The sequence below is a fragment of the Armigeres subalbatus genome, chromosome 1 (assembly GCF_024139115.2).
Source record: "Armigeres subalbatus isolate Guangzhou_Male chromosome 1, GZ_Asu_2, whole genome shotgun sequence".
Lineage (NCBI taxonomy): Eukaryota > Metazoa > Arthropoda > Insecta > Diptera > Culicidae > Armigeres > Armigeres subalbatus.
In genome coordinates this window covers 6,588,111-6,604,748 of record NC_085139.1, presented here as the reverse complement: position 1 = coordinate 6,604,748, position 16,638 = coordinate 6,588,111, and positions in this window count along the sequence as shown.

The following is a 16,638-nucleotide window of genomic DNA, read 5'->3' as shown; positions in this document are numbered from 1 at the left end:
CAAGCAATGGGACTGCAAAGGCCCTGACAGAAGCAATCTCTGCCGACGCTGCGGATTGGAGGGACATAAGGCACAATGCTGCACGAACCCTCCCAATTGTTTGATTTGTTCCAGCAAAGCTGTGAACAGCAAGCACCCCATGGGGGGTTCGATGTGCCCGGCGTTTAAACGTGCTGCAAAATCAAAGTGCAGGTAACGCAGCTGGCTTGCTCGGCCTCGCCCGAGTGGTTGGTGTGCGCAGGTTTAGAGGAAACGGCGGAACACGTGTTGTTCGTGTGCTCACGTTTTCGCGCAATGCGTGACCACATGCTTGCCACATGTGGTCTGGACACTACCCCGGACAACCTAGTTCGGAGGATGTGTAAAGATGAAGTTGGCTGGAACGCCGTTTTATCAGCTATCGCCCAAATCGTCTAGAAGCTACACAGAAGGTGGCGCGTGGACTCAAGGATGGCTAGTTCAGGCGCAAATAAGAGGTGGTCCAAGGGATCGGAGTCATGGGTCATACCGGTGGTCATGCTCTGTGGTCGAACTCGATCCTTTTATCGAACAAGTGGCCGCGCGAAGAACAGAACAACATGGTATCGTCGCTTTTGCAGCGTCGTTCAACCGGGTACCGAGCCCGAGGACGGAAAGGTGTCCTCGTCAAGGGTGGGGCAGGCGTAGGTACCGCGTCGGCAAGTCCCTCTGTGTGTTGGCGAAATGGCCCTGTCGCAGAGAGGTCAATTTGGGGTGCACGCTCCATCATCATTCTTGATACCAGTCGTGCAGAGGGAAGCAGGCGCGAAGTCGACCCTTCCCACCTTCCGAGGACATAGGGCGTGGTAAGGCCACCTGGATGTAGTCCTGCCTCCCTCGTTTGCTGTTGGAGGTGGTCCCTAACCCCGCACTTCTTGGACAACTCAGGATCAAGGGCGTAGCCAAAGGTGGGCAGGGAGGTGGCGTCGCCCCCCCCCCTAAATGGTGGTAAGATTGAACGGGGACTGGAATAAATTCCCTTAACATATGCACTTTACAATCCAATCATATTCAGAAATAGGTGGTTGAAATCCAAAAGATTTATTAGGGTATCCAGGATCCATAATACATATGAAAGTTCAAAACAACTCGAAACATTTCGGGGTCATAAATTCTAAACTAAACTCCCCTGGAAACTTCTTAATTCCTCCGGGAAGTTATCCACAAATTCCTTTTGAAAATCGTTCGAAAATCCTTCTCATGTAATTGTAAGTCCTTTTTATCTAGAAACCCCTCACTAAATTTTTTTAGGGAATTCATGAGGAAATTCCTTGAAGATTTTTTACTTCTTTCTAAGTTTTACTTCTAGACATTGCTTCGGCTATTCTTCCAGCAAAATCTCCGGCATTTTTTCTGGAATGTATTCGAGAGTTCCTTCAAGAATACATACGGAATTTCCTCCCGAAATTCCACCAGAAGTTTCTTCAAAAATTTATGACAGAAATTCTCCGATTTCGCTCCATAATTTCACTTGTAAATCTATAAGAAATTCCTTCGGAAATTCTTCAAGGAACTTCTTCAGGCATTTCTCCAGGAGCTCTTCCTTTAATTCCTCCGGGATAAAACCGCCATAAACTTAATAGCGAAATCCTCTAGGATTTCATTCTAGAATTCTTTTCGCAATTACTTCAGAATATCCTTCAAGAATTCCTCTACAAATTTCTTTGAGAATTTCTCCAGGAGTTCGTCCAAGTATTTCCCCGGAAATTCTTCCAGGTATTTTTCCGGGAATTCCTTCAGGTACTTCTCCTGGAATTCCCTCAGGAATTACTCCGGGAATTTTTTTTGCAGAATTGTCCTAGAATTCTTTCCGGACTTCACTCGGAATATACTCCAGAATTTCATTCGGAAATCAATTTGAGAGTTCCAGGACATCTTCCATTGAGTTCTTCCAGGAACTTCTTCAGAACAAACGCCCGGGAATGCCTCCAGTAATCATCAGCAATTCATCTGGGAATACTTTCAGGATTTCATCTGGGAATTTCGGCATTAATTCCTCCTGGTATTGTTTCCAGTTATTACTTCTGATATTTCTCCGGAAATTCCTTCAGGTACTTCTCCAAGAATTATTTCAGGACTTCCTTGTGGGAATTTCTCCGGAAGTGCTTTTGGGAGTACCTCTGGGAGCTCCTCCAGGAGTTTACCAAGAGTTCCTCCGGGAATCTCTCTAGGAACTTCACAGGGAATTCCTGGATTCGAGGTGAGCCAGCTTTGGACTGAAAACTTCCCAAATAAAGATAATAATAATATTTAAGATTATGGCTTTCAGACTTCTTATGCTCTAAAACGGGTTTTACGTTTTTATCGTTATTTCGGTTACATATATTGTACCTTTATCAAGGAGTTAACTAAGTCCGGTTTTATTGTTACATTGTCTTAGCATTTCCTTATAAAATGGGACTTACCCCGGAAATTACTCTGGGAATTCCTCTTCTGAGGTGTATCTCCCGGAGGAGTTCCCGAAGGAACTGCCGGAGTAGCTCCCGTAAGAACTCTCGAAAGAATTTCAGGAGGAACTCCTAGAAGAATTCCTAGAGGACCTCCCGGAGGAAATCCCACAGAAACTATCGGAAGAACTTCAGGAGGAATTTCCATTTAAATTTCTGAAGAAAGCCTAAATGATTTCCTGAAAAAAGCCTGGATGAGTTCCTGGCAGAGCTGCTGGTGGAATTCCCGAAGGAGCTCTCGGAGGAATTCTCGTAGGAACTTCCGGAGGAATTTCTGAAGAAACTCCCGGGAGTATGCCAGTGAAACTATCAGAAGAATCCTCGGAAAAAATCGTGGAAAATTCATCTTATAGACAAATCTTGTCTAGCTGAAACCTTTGTAGGGGTATATAGCTGGACCATCGTCATCGTCAGAGGACATCCCGGAGAATTTCCTGAGGAGCTCCCAGAGAAATTCTCGGAGGACCTTCCGGGTGAATTTCTATATGAATTCCTGAAGAAAACTAAATGAATTCCAGAAAGAAAGCCTGAATGAATTCCCAGAGGAAATTCTGGAGAATTTCCCGGAAGAATTTTCAGAGGAACCCCCGTATGAACTGCCGATAGAACTACTGGAATAATTCTCGGAGGAAATCCTGGAGGAACTGCCGGTGGAACTCCTGGAAGAATTCCCGGAGGAGTTTTTGGAAAAAACTCTTGGAGGATCTCTCAGTGGAAATCTTGATGCTTCCACCGGAATTCTTTCAGGATTACTTTGGGAATTATTCTAGGAAGTCCTCCGAAAATTTCATTTTCGGTATAATTTCTGTATAAATGTTCGGTGAAAAGAAATTATTTGAAACTTTCAGGGAAAATTTTATGGAATTTACACAAGAAATTCGAAGATTTTTGGCGAAATTCTCAGGAATGTTTATTGGCAGTTCTGCGGAATTTCCATGGAATATTCTTAGGAACTTCATGGTGCAATTTTTCAGAAATTTTTATGAGAAACAGCACGAAGAATTATCGGAAGAATTCCCTGCAGAACTTATAAAGGAGCTCATGGAAGATTTCTTGGAGTAAATAATGGTGAAATTTTTGGATTAATTCCCGGCGAAATTAATGGTGAAATTCCTGAAGACATTGCCGAAGAAGTTGTTGGAGGCATTCATAAAGAATTCCTGATAGAATTTCGGATAGAATGACTGGAGCATTTGTCGAAGGAATTCCTGAAGGAAGCTTGTATATTTCTTTTTTTGCCTATTTGATAATAAATATTATTTCAGAAACAGAGCGGATTTGTTTAGAAATTCAAATATCATTATTTTTGTTTAATAAACGCACAACGCGAACGTTGCATTGTGGGCATGAATGCGTCACGTTTATTAGCGTTGCGTTCTAGTACAAAACGCTGACTTCAACGCCCAGCGCAACGTGCTATTGTGATCCAGCCTTTACTGTTGGTTGTGGATTTCGTTTCAAAGTTTTTGGAACTTAGAAGAAAATAGTGCCAAGCACTAATGTTCATGTGTTTTCATAAAATCACTATAATACTACAAATTAGAAAACCCAAAAAGTTCCCCCCCCCCCTGCTCGAAATCCTGGCTACGCCCATGCTCAGGATGTCTGTTGAGCAGATTCCCCCTCCATTGCTTAGGAAGAAAAAAAAGATAGGACAGACAGGACAGACAGCACAGACAGGACAGACAGGACAGACAGGACAGACAGGACAGACAGACAGGACAGACAGACAGGACAGACAGACAGGACAGACAGACAGGACAGACAGACAGGACAGACAGACAGACAGACAGGACAGACAGACGTCCCAGACCAGGCGTACCTTACCCGGTTTCGTCGTCTCAAGGATTTCTCGAGCCCGTTTATCCTAATATTAATTTCCCGCTCAATACTTCGCAAACTTTTTTCTTCAAACTTCTTTGACCATTTTTTTCCTTTCTTATCTAATCGATGACAGTCCTACCACATCCATCACTTTTCTTTCTCTTTCTTCCTCACTCGCTGTCAGCTGTCATCTCACTTCTCACGACTCATCGGAGTGGCAGTGCTGCCAGAACAGTCCCTTTTCGACAAAACTGCTTTATTAGGTTCCTCTTAACGTTGCAACGATGAATAATTTGCAACTCCTGGCATCTGGATCGCCATTGTGGAAGCCCAATATAATGCTGTGAAAAGGGACCACTTGAGTAGGCACGTCCTACCTGTCAGATTGCTTGGAGCTCAATGAGCAAGAGATATTCTGTTGTCATATAACCGCTACCACGTGGCATGCTCTGTTTATGTTTATCATGTAGTACCACACAAGAGAGAGAGTGTTCAAGAGAGAGAATGTGTGTGTGAGAGAGAAAGTGTGTGAGAGAGAGAAAGTGTGTGAGAGAGAGAAAGTGTGTGAGGTATATAGATATCAAAATCTCAATAAGAGACAGGCTATGGGAGCCTTTGGTAACAAACGACATGGGCCAATATTGATCTGATCGGAGGTCTGGAATGGATGACGATGGATTTGGCATGTCCTAGATATGCCCATTTGAAGACCTTAAGACATTTGAAGGCCTTAAGCTAACTTGATTTTTTCCGAATTTTGCTGAAGTTTTGAGGAAATTTGACGAGCTTCTGCTTCTGTGGCCTTTAGCTATTCGATCCTACGTTTTCACCGGTACATCCAACATGCTACGGATATGCCGCAGTCGGTTCACTTCCTAATTTTATTTCGGGATACTAGACGCGTTTTTTTACTAGAGTTTTTTTTATCGCCACCAATCTTGATCACGGTTTACTCCGATCTCGATTGTGCTTGTGAAGTGTCTACGGGACGAAACCAGTGAAACCCGGACAGTGGCCAACGAGCCCGGACCTGGGTCCCCTTCTCGTAGACGAGCATCTGAACTGGTCCTTTCTACCCATCCACGAAATCAAGCCCTAGGAGAGTGAGGAAGATAGGCCCCCTCCCATCCTCTGCGATCCGTCTTAGCGACTTGGAAGTCGACCGGAAGCAATTCGAATGGCATTCCGCCTTTACGACATTACTATGCCCCAGCAGTGCGCAACCAAAAGGACCCAATTGCACAAATCGAGTTTCAGACATAGTAATTAATTCCCACTCCGGGTGGCTAATACCCGTAAAGGCTATTAACTTTGATTGTACCAAAAGGACCCTTCGGAGCCCCGCCGAGGTGTGGGCATCAAGAAACACGTATGTATAATCATCTTCCTTCTTCCGTTGCACGCAAAGGGCCCCACAGGTTCCCGAAATGGCCGCAACGAGCTCAAGGGTTTGTGTTAAAACTAAAGTATAAATAAAAGAAATGTAAAATGTGCTAAGCTAAATGTTTGTACTCTATAAATTTTGTTCTTGATCTATCCTTAACTGTCTTTTGTTCTGTGACGTCCTATTTCCAAGTAAGGTTAGTAAGGTGAGTAACTCTCTGCAAGTTTCGCTGATCCGGAGAGGATATAGCCAAGGGCCTAGTCGAGCATAACAAAACGTGAGATCGATAAGATAGATATCGGCAATGGATATTATGCATCTTCTTCATCTTCATTGGCGTTACATCCCTCACTGGGACATTGCCGCCTCGCAGCTTAGTATTCATTAAGCACTTCCACAGTTATTAACCGCGAGGTTTCTAAGCCAAGTTACCATTTCAGCATTCGTATATCATGAGGCTAACACGATGATTCCAATCCGAAAATCGCCCAGACCGGCAATCGAACCCAGCCACCCTCAGCATGGTCTTGCTTTGTAGCCGCGCATCTTACCGCACGGCTAAGGAGGGCCACAAATATGATATTATGCATATTTCACACAAAAAAAACGATAATTTAAATAACTCTAAATTCATGGCTCACAGGTCCCTCCACGGAAAGGACAAATTGGTCAACCCATTACATGGTTATGAAATAAATGCTTCCGATTAGAACAGTTAAAACACCTTTGTCCAGTTCTTTACGCCGGAAAGTTATTTAAGCCTTGCACACCCTCACCCAAGAACTACAACGTTTTTCCAAGGAAGGAAAAGGCCTCAGTCTGTCAACCTTGTTCGCCCTTCTCACCATCACCACCACTTCTCTGGCCACCTTCCTAACGATCGGGTCTTGTTCCCGCTTTGCAGCTTGAACAAATTTTATAGGAATAAGTTTATTTTATAATATTGTTCGACCGCTCAGGAAAGCTTTAAACATGTTTATTTATGTAAGCACGCAGGGAGGCCCAGTGGGTTGAACATTTGTGAGTTCGATTTCGAGCCGAATCGACATTAGCCAGAAATTATCATCTGACTCGCAACGTTTTTATGAGATGGAAGGCAGCTTGGCTATGAGCCATCCTGCTGTTCCAAGTAGATGTCGCCAGGCTTTACTGAAGGAGTAGAATATCTAAAAACCTAACTTTGAACGCGCCTGCCAGAAAGCGAAAATGGAGTCCTTGCTGGTATCAACCTCAATGCGCTATACGCGTTCCTTCGTTGTTGTAGCTAATTGAGTCGCCTAACCACAAGCACGGCATTTCCACCGTGGTGTGATTAGGTAAATCAGATTTTTTTTTCTATTGATGTGCCAAGAACGCAATGTTGTTCTTTACCATCCATTCATCACAATGTTCTGGCAGTTGCACATTTATAGATAACTCACTCATTCCAAGAAACCCCAAACAACAATGGCGAGAACATCGTTAAAATCGGTATACCGCTGTTCGACATCCGAAAGCAAAGCGAACGATTCGTTGTTTCCTACCATGACCGCCCACTCGAGTCATTCATCTGCGGAGGACGGAAATGTGATTAATTGCGCCCAAACAGCGTGAACGAACACATTTGCTTGAAGGGGCAACGCTTTGCGATTTCACGATTGATTCAATGCCTAGAACATGGAGACGCGTGGTTGCTTACATAGTTCACCTGTTCAAGATGGTTCGAGAGTTCGAGACTGCTGATTAGTCAGAGTCGGTTGAGAAGAGAAATTTAAATTCGAGGTGAAGGCGTGAAGGTTGTGGTGGCGTCGCCATCTTTAGACGCGACTCATGACGGCGGCGTATCGATCAAAGGCAAGGGCGAAAACGTGGCTAGGTAGTGTGAGTCAAGACGAAATAAATAGCCCGTTGGTCATGTCATGTTTTTCACGCCGATATGCTTCACCAGGGACAAAGTTTGTTTGCCATGATATAGAAGCTGTTTGAAACATAAATGTCTTCAAATCGTCATGGAATATGCGGAATAAAGTTTCTGTCGAAGTTTGCGTTTATCTAATATGTGCAATAAAAATTGAATGAATTTTCTTGCCTTTGAAAGCTGTTGGACGTCAGTCTCTTCCAGCTCGACAACTGAGTTGTTTTTCTTCTTTTTTTTTTCAAAAATTCAACTTATTTGCGATAAAACGATGCTGTATATTTATAAAAATTGGTTGTCAGAGAAGCATATGGCCGGGGTTCTGTTAAATCGCACCAAGCGCCTGTGGCCAGCCAATCTTATTCAGGCTTTAGAAGACGTGTCGATGAAAGGTGGGGGTAGAGTTAGTCTTGTGGTAGTAGCTGTTTTTAATGACATTAAAATTATAGTTTTCGATGCAAAGCATAAGTTATTTGAATCCAAATGAAACTATTGATCAAAGCAATCGGTTTCTGCATATGCGTCCATAATTTTCTAAATGTGAGCTCGGTTTGCAGAATCGGATAAGCAAAAAAATACGCATTAATGATGTATCACTAGAGCCTCATGTTCTTGTTGGACATACTTGTGAGTACACAGCCCACGATAATTCAGATATTTGATGGATGTCTAAGGCATTCGCTCGGCCACGACAAGTCTGTTACCCCAGGAGTTGGAATTAGCGCTCTAGGAGATACTATCGAAGGAAACACGTGTGCTTTTTGAAGGCTGCGCGACGTTTAGCATAAGTTCGATAGGTATTTAAAGTACGAAAAGCATGTTTGGCGTAAATACTTTAAACATAATTTAAATTTTCCATTCTTTGAATCATACGAGGTTGTTTGAGATTTTAAATTTTCCAAAAATAACGTTTTGTCCGAAAATAACATTTGTGCGAAAAGAACATTTCAGAAAGAAAATTATTTAGAGCTTAGTGTTGAAGTCGAAATACGAATCGGTTTCTTACTCGTGTTTCTTACCCCATTCCCGGCATATAAAGTACCGAGAATCTGCATATGTTTTAGTGATTGGGATGGCTATTTCGACACACTTACATACCTTCGTGGGCAAGACCTTTTTCTTTTGCATTACGTCGTCGAATCGTTTTCCATTTCTGGGTGTCCTTCTTTCTCTTCTTGTCTTGATAATCATCCTCTTCACCATTTTACCATTCCGGATCACTATCCGAATGTAAAGAAAATGTGTCGTTAAGCAACATGCCTTCATCTCCTGCAATATTCCAAAGTATGTAATTTATAATGGATCTCCCAAAGTTCTATGGAGCAATCCTAGAAGTGTGATCTAACCTGATACAGAAGGCAACTCAGGAATATAGCCGACAACAGGAATAACTGGTAACTCTTCAATGCGCTGAGTGTTTGAAACAATGGCTTTTTCTGCAAATCCATTTTTTACTACAGATGAAATAAAGAATGTATTTTTATATTATTATTTTTATAATTGTAGAAATCATCATCTTACATGATACGATTGATAGCTCGTAATCGGCAGAGGAATTGTTTGAAGTATTTTGGACATTTGAAACATTTAGATCCACTTCCATCAAATTATCCACAGAATCATTCAGAATGCTTATGGAATGGTATTGATTGTCAGACATCTGAAGAACTTGACCGCAATCGGAATTTGTACTGACTAGGATTGTAAGCACACAAAGAGAAAAAAAGTGTGTGTACTATGTATCAATTTCTTCATAATTTCTTACCTATGATTTCTATGGTTCCCGTTTCGATATCTTTGGTCGAGAGCCATATATCTTCCTCTGAAACTCCAGGTTCTATGGTTTTAGCCATTTGGAAATCAGAAGTTGTGTTCCGTGCTTTGCCAACTGACATTTAGCAAAGCAATGAGTGGCAAATAACAAAATAACCATTTCAATCACAGTTGACGTAACTTTCTACGTTTTATAGAAATAAATTACATCGGCGTATCTTTTCTCTCATTGATGAATATAGTTACGTCTAAGTATTCTTCTTTTTCTTATTGGCATTTCATCCCCACACTGGGACAGAGCCGCCTCGCAGCTTAGTGTTCATTAAGCACTTCCACAGTTATTAACTGCGAGGCTTCTAAGCCAAGTTACCATTTTTGCATTCGTATATCATGAGGCTAACACGATGATACTTTTACGCCCAGGGAAGTCGAGACAATTTCCAATCCGAAAATTTCCTAGACCGGCACCGGGAATCGAACCCAGCCACCCTTAGCATGGTCTTGCTTTGTAGCCGCGCGTCTTACCGCACGGCTAAGGAGGGCCCTAAGTATTATTTTAATAAAAAAGTTATTTCTAAGCATTTTTAGACAAATCTTTTTGGTGAGAATTGAATGCGGGGAACTCAAATATAATAAATAGTCGTTTCCCGCCAAAATTACAATTACGCCCCTATGAAACTCAGCGCGAGAAATATATTCATGTTTGATATTATGTGCTCATTATTTTTGGTAATATTGTTCAAATTAACACGCCGTCGTATGATAATTTCGAGGAAGCGTGATGCCAAGTGGTATTAACCGTTAAAAGATAGGGACGACACTTTGGCCATACTTTTGGTCATAACTTTTGACACCGTGGACCGATTTTCGAAATTAAAATAGTTTTGCAAAAGGGAATAGGTTATATTGCGACTTATAATGACAACTGTGTACGTCCAATATTACGGTTCCCGAAACTCCGTATCCGATTCTTGAGAACCAAATCCAATTTTCTGAGAACCATATCATACGACATGCCGACCGCCGCGATGAGATATGGCCAACGAAAGTACAATCTGCAACAATCTCCCTTGACGTCCTCACGTCTATGGAGTGGACGTCCAGACGTCCCTAACTAGCTCACCAAATTTCTCAGGGTCGACTTGTAACCTGCTTAAGGGGCCTACAACACCAAGGAGGCAGATACGGACATTACCAGGACGAATCAACAAACACGTTGTTGGTAGAAGGAAATGAAAATGAAATATAGATCTTAAAGCATTGTTTTATTTAATTTTAAGTTTTTGTTTAGGGTTAGTTCATAGGATTAGTAGTGAGGTGGCCGGCCGGAGACGTTGGGGCCTATTGTTGGCATCCGATTTAACATACCGTGTCTGCATGCTACCTGGTTTTCGGATGATCGAAGGCCCGCCTCCCAAGGCCGGGCGATGCACATAGGAGTACGCAGTGTAAAAGCGTGGCCAAAAGTATGTCAATCGTTATGTCGTCTGTAAATGCATTCAATAGAAACAGTAAAGTATATTTTTTGTTTTTATGATGTTTACATTCATCTAGCAGTGAAGTATGACCACTGGCGGCGTCAGTTATTGTTTTTAAAAGAGCACCACTTGGCGCAAGAACGCTGTCTTTGAGAACAACAGCGTGCTTGCAACGAGTGGTGCCCACATCTGGCTCAGTCAGTGGATATGGACTTCCTTATGTTAATCTTCATTCATTGATTATTACTTAATAAATTTTCCGAAAAGATGTACCTTGTTTGTTTACTTCAACAATATAAATTTGTCATCAAATGAGGTTAAAGTCCCTCGATAATGTTTTGTAATATCAAATGGAGATGATCTAATAAATCCGAAATGCAAATCAACCGCTATGTTTCTTAATAATCTTAATATCCGGAAAAAGCGTATGCTTTTATGAATCGGTGTGTTCATCAAATTCTCACTCTTCTTTGGAAGCGAAACATAATTTATGTGAGGTTTGGCAATCAAAACCATGATTTTTTTCTAGCATTTTTAAGCAAACCGAACTAAATAAAAATAAAAGTAACTCACGATTGCGTGAGTTTGCGTGAAATGTTTCTTATGGAGCTTATTCAGGAAACTCAAATCTTTCCAACGCTGACAATTTCGTTGCTTGGACTGCTTTGGAACCTAATCAAAAGTTTTATTTTGTAAAACATATTACTGTAAAAAGGTAGAAAAAAGCTAGTAATTAATATCATGATTATGGATCACCTGAAAAAGGTTTCAGATCGAATCATGCCTGAAAAAGTTTTAAATATCGTCATTATTGATACCTGTATAAATTTTCATCTTGAAATTCATTAAAAATCAACAAAAACATGATAAAACGTGAATATGTTTCAATCCACAATTGCGATAAAACTAGCATTGAAATTATGGTGAAGTTTCGACAGCCAGCATCGCTTACAAGTAAACAACATTGTTTCAAAAATCCCATAGCAAATTAGTTGAGAACTCAAAAACGAAAAATAATATGGAAATATCTAAAAAAAATTGTTTTTGACTTTTGGCCAGGATTTGGGTTGAAATACTCCTCAGTGCGATGGTCGTAATTATGGTGTAGGTTTTCCGCCGACAGGTGATTTTGCTTGTACACGGAGATCGGCTAAGGCAGGTTGAGCCCACTGCCGAATACGTCATAACGCCTCCGGTGTTGATGGTTGCACGCGGAGGCTGGCGAAAGCAGGCCAAACACACTGCCGAATACGGCAAGGGCTGGGCCTTACCTTAGGCCGACCGAGCACACTGCCGAATGCGGCACAACGCCGCTTGGGCGGGTGTTTGTGGTTGGACGCGAAGACTGGCGAAGGCAGGTTGAGCACACTGCAGAATACGGCCAAAGGCCGCCGGTGCTGGAGGTTGAGGTTGGACACGGAAGCTTTCTCCCGGGTATTGTGGCCTCGCCGAATGCCGCAGGTAGGGTTAGGGTTGACCACGTGGATTTCCCCGGGCACTTCCGCCCGAAAATTGTCGGATGACGAACGACTGAAGCCAAACAATTGGGGTACCGTCGGATGGCCACCAGGCACGGTTGGCCAATAACGGCTGAAAGCCGCCCGAACGAATAACGACCACTGAAGCCAACCCATGGAACGTGCGTTTACAGACGCCACGACAGGCCTTGGAAAACACTCGGCGATACGCGGCTTGGATCCCTATCCGAGGACTCTCGTCTTGATTCGTAATGTCCGGGGGTTTCTCGATGCTCGGGTCCCGGTCTCAAACGTTTTCACACGTGGTTTTTATAAACGCATTCAAAAGAAGGCCGTAGTTTTTCTTCCGTCTTGATCGTAGCTTGGTATCGGATCGACTGACCCCGATCTCACACCTTGCTCGTTGATTGTCTCTTTTTCTCCTCCCTTTCTTCCATTCAGCCTCGGCTTTTAGGGGTACCGCGGTTTCGCCTCGGATGACTTGTGCCACCCCAGTCAACACAAAATCGTATATGACGCAATACAAGATGCTAAAGTGGAGGCGATATACGTACATATTGTATGAAGAAGAACCTATATGGCCTCCACTTTAACATCTTATGTGACATCATTTACGATCTTGTGTTGACTGGGACCGAGCAGGGGTGTGCGAAGCGTTAGTGTATTACATACACTGTTAGGACAGAATAGTGTGTGTGTGTGTGTGCGTCATCCTCTACCCCTCACCCAGCTGGGGGTGTTGGTCAAGTAGTACTACGAATAATTTGATCTGATCTCATGCTCCGTTATGGTGTCCTTTTGTTACGAAGACTAATACTACAAAAAGGATTCACTCCTGAAGCAAGAAAGGTTTCTTCAGAAAGTGTGGGGAATAGGATGTATTAGTAGTTCATAACAGGTATAGCAAAACTTCACAAGGACGCCCTTATTCGTAGTGACTACTCAGGGAATAGAAGGTCGAGAAGAGCCACCGTTGCTTACTAAAGCGTGAACCGGATACCTGGGATTCCCACAATATCCGCGGCAATAGCAGCAACGATGCCCTGTACGTATTTAGTGTCGAATTTGATGAATTTATATATTATAAAAGCAATGAAAAGTAAAGAACTGGAACGATTCACGAGCTCACCCGATTTGTGCGTCCACTATCAAAATTGCTCCAGTTTTAAACAAGCTAGATATCCAGCTTGGAACATGGAATTGCAAGTCGCTAGGTTTCGCAGGTTGCGACAGGATGATCTACGATGAATTACATCCCCGCAACTTCGACGTCGTGGCGCTGCAGGAGATTTGCTGGACAGGACAGAAAGTGTGGAAAAGCGGGCATCGAGCGGCTACCTTCTACCAAACTGTGGCACCACCAACGAGCTGGGAACCGGCTTCATAGTGCTGGGTAAGATGCGCCAACGCGTGATTGGGTGGCAGCCAATCAACGCAAGGATGTGCAAGCTGAGGATTAAAGGCCGTTTCTTCAACTATAGCATCATCAACGTGCACTGCCCACACGAAGGGAGACCCGACGACGAGAAAGAAGCGTTCTACGCACAGCTGGAGCAGACATACGATGGATGCCCACTGCGGGACGTTAAAATCGTCATCGGCGACATGAACGCACAGGTAGGAAGGGAGGAAATGTATAGACCGGTCATCGGACCGGATAGTCTGCACACCGTATCGAATGACAACGGCCAACGATGCATAAACTTCGCAGCCTCCCGCGGAATGGTAGTCCGAAGCACCTTCTTTCCCCGCAAAAATATCCACAAGGCCACATGGAGATCACCTAACCAAGAAACGGAAAACCAAATCGATCACGTTCTAATCGACGGTAAATTCTTCTCCGACATCACGAATGTCCGCACTTACCGCAGTGCGAATATTGAATCCGACCACTACCTCGTTGCAGTATGCCTGCGCTCAAAACTCTCGACGGTGTACAACACGCGTCGAAGTCGGACGCCGCGGCTTAACATTGGGCGGCTACAAGACGGTAGACTAGCCCAAGAATACGCGCAGCAGCTGGAAGTGCAGCTAGGCGCAGCGTCTCTTGAAGATGGCTGGAGAGATATCCGATCCGCCATTGGAAGCACCGCAACCGCTGCACTAGGCACGGTGCCCCCGGATCAGAGAAACGACTGGTATGACGGCGAATGTGAGCAGTTAGTGGAAGAGAAGAATGCAGCATGGGCGAGATTGCTGCAACACCGCACGAGGGCGAACGAGGCACGATATAAACGGGCGCGGAACAGACAAAACTCGATTTTCCGGAGGAAAAAGCGCCAGCAGGAAGATCGAGACCGTCAAGAAACGGAGCAACTGTACCGCGCTAATAAAGCACGAAAGTTCTATGAGAAGTTGAACCGTTCACGTAAGGGCCACGTGCCACAGCCTGATATGTATAAGGACATAAACGGGAACCTCCTTACGAACGAGCGTGAGGTGATCCAAAGGTGGCGGCAGCACTACGAAGAACACCTGAATGGCGATGTGGCAGACGAAGATGGCGGTATGGTGATGGACCTGGGAGAACGCGCGCAGGACATAATTCTACCGGCTCCGGATCTCCAGGAAATCCAGGAGGAGATTGGCCGGCTGAAGAACAACAAAGCCCCTGGGGTTGACCAACTACCAGGAGAGCTATTTAAACACGGTGGTGAGGCACTGGCTAGAGCGCTGCACTGGGTCATTACCAAGATTTGGGAGGAGGAAGTTTTGCCGCAGGAGTGGATGGAAGGTGTCGTGTGTCCCATTTACAAAAGGGCGATAAGCTGGATTGTAGCAACTACCGCGCAATCACATTGCTGAACGCCGCCTACAAGGTACTCTCCCAAATTTTATGCCGTCGACTAGCACCAACTGCAAGGGAGTTCGTGGGGCAGTACCAGGCGGGTTTTATGGGCGAACGCTCCACCACGGACCAGGTGTTCGCCATTCGCCAAGTACTGCAGAAATGCCGCGAATACAACGTGCCCACACATCATCTATTCATCGACTTCAAAGCCGCATATGATACAATCGATCGGGACCAGCTATGGCAGCTAATGCACGAACACGGTTTTCCGGATAAACTGACACGGTTGATCAAAGCGACGATGGATCGGGTGATGTGCGTAGTTCGAGTTTCAGGGGCATTCTCGAGTCCCTTCGAAACCCGCAGAGGGTTACGGCAAGGTGATGGTCTTTCATGTTTGCTATTCAACATCGCTTTGGAAGGGGTAATACGAAGAGCTGGGATTAACACGAGTGGTACAATTTTCAATAAGTCCGTCCAGCTATTTGGTTTCGCCGACGACATAGATATTATGGCACGTAACTTTGAGAAGATGGAGGAAGCCTACATCAGACTGAAGAGGGAAGCTAAGCGGATCGGACTAGTCATCAACACGTCGAAGACGAAGTACATGATAGGCAGAGGTTCAAGAGAAGACAATGTGAGCCACCCACCGCGAGTTTGCATCGGTGGTGACGAAATCGAGGTGGTAGAAGAATTTGTGTACTTGGGCTCACTGGTGACTGCCGAAAATGACACCAGCAGAGAAATTCGGAGACGCATAGTGGCTGGAAATCGTACGTACTTTGGACTCCGCAAGACGCTCCGATCGAATAGAGTTCGCCGCCGTACCAAACTGACAATCTACAAAACGCTAATTAGACCGGTAGTCCTCTACGGACACGAGACCTGGACGATGCTCGTGGAGGACCAACGCGCACTTGGAGTTTTCGAAAGGAAAGTGCTGCGTACCATCTATGGTGGGGTGCAGATGGCGGACGGTACGTGGAGGAGGCGAATGAACCACGAATTGCATCAGCTGTTGGGAGAACCATCCATCGTTCACATCGCGAAAATCGGACGACTGCGATGGGCCGGGCACGTAGCCAGAATGTCGGACAGTAACCCGGTGAAAATGGTTCTCGACAACGATCCGACGGGCACAAGAAGGCGAGGTGCGCAGCGGGCAAGGTGGATCGATCAGGTGGAAGATGACTTTCGGACCCTCCGTAGACTGCGTGGTTGGCGACGTGTAGCCATGGACCGAGCCGAATGGAGAAGACTCTTATATACCGCACAGGCCACTTCGGCCTTAGTCTGAATAAATAATAAAAGATATCCAGGAAATAAACACAATTCACATGCATTTTGTACTTTTCGCACTCCTTTGGTTCTATCTGAACTGTGGCCGCAATGCCCCATTATTGTCACCGACGCAGTTAATTGGTTCATCTCCGCAAAATTATGGTGCGTTCACATTGAGTCTTGCAATATTGTTTTGCTCTATGATGAAAATTATCATATCGAATGACGTTTTCTACAAGTAAATGAAAATTAAAGTTTAGCGGTGAT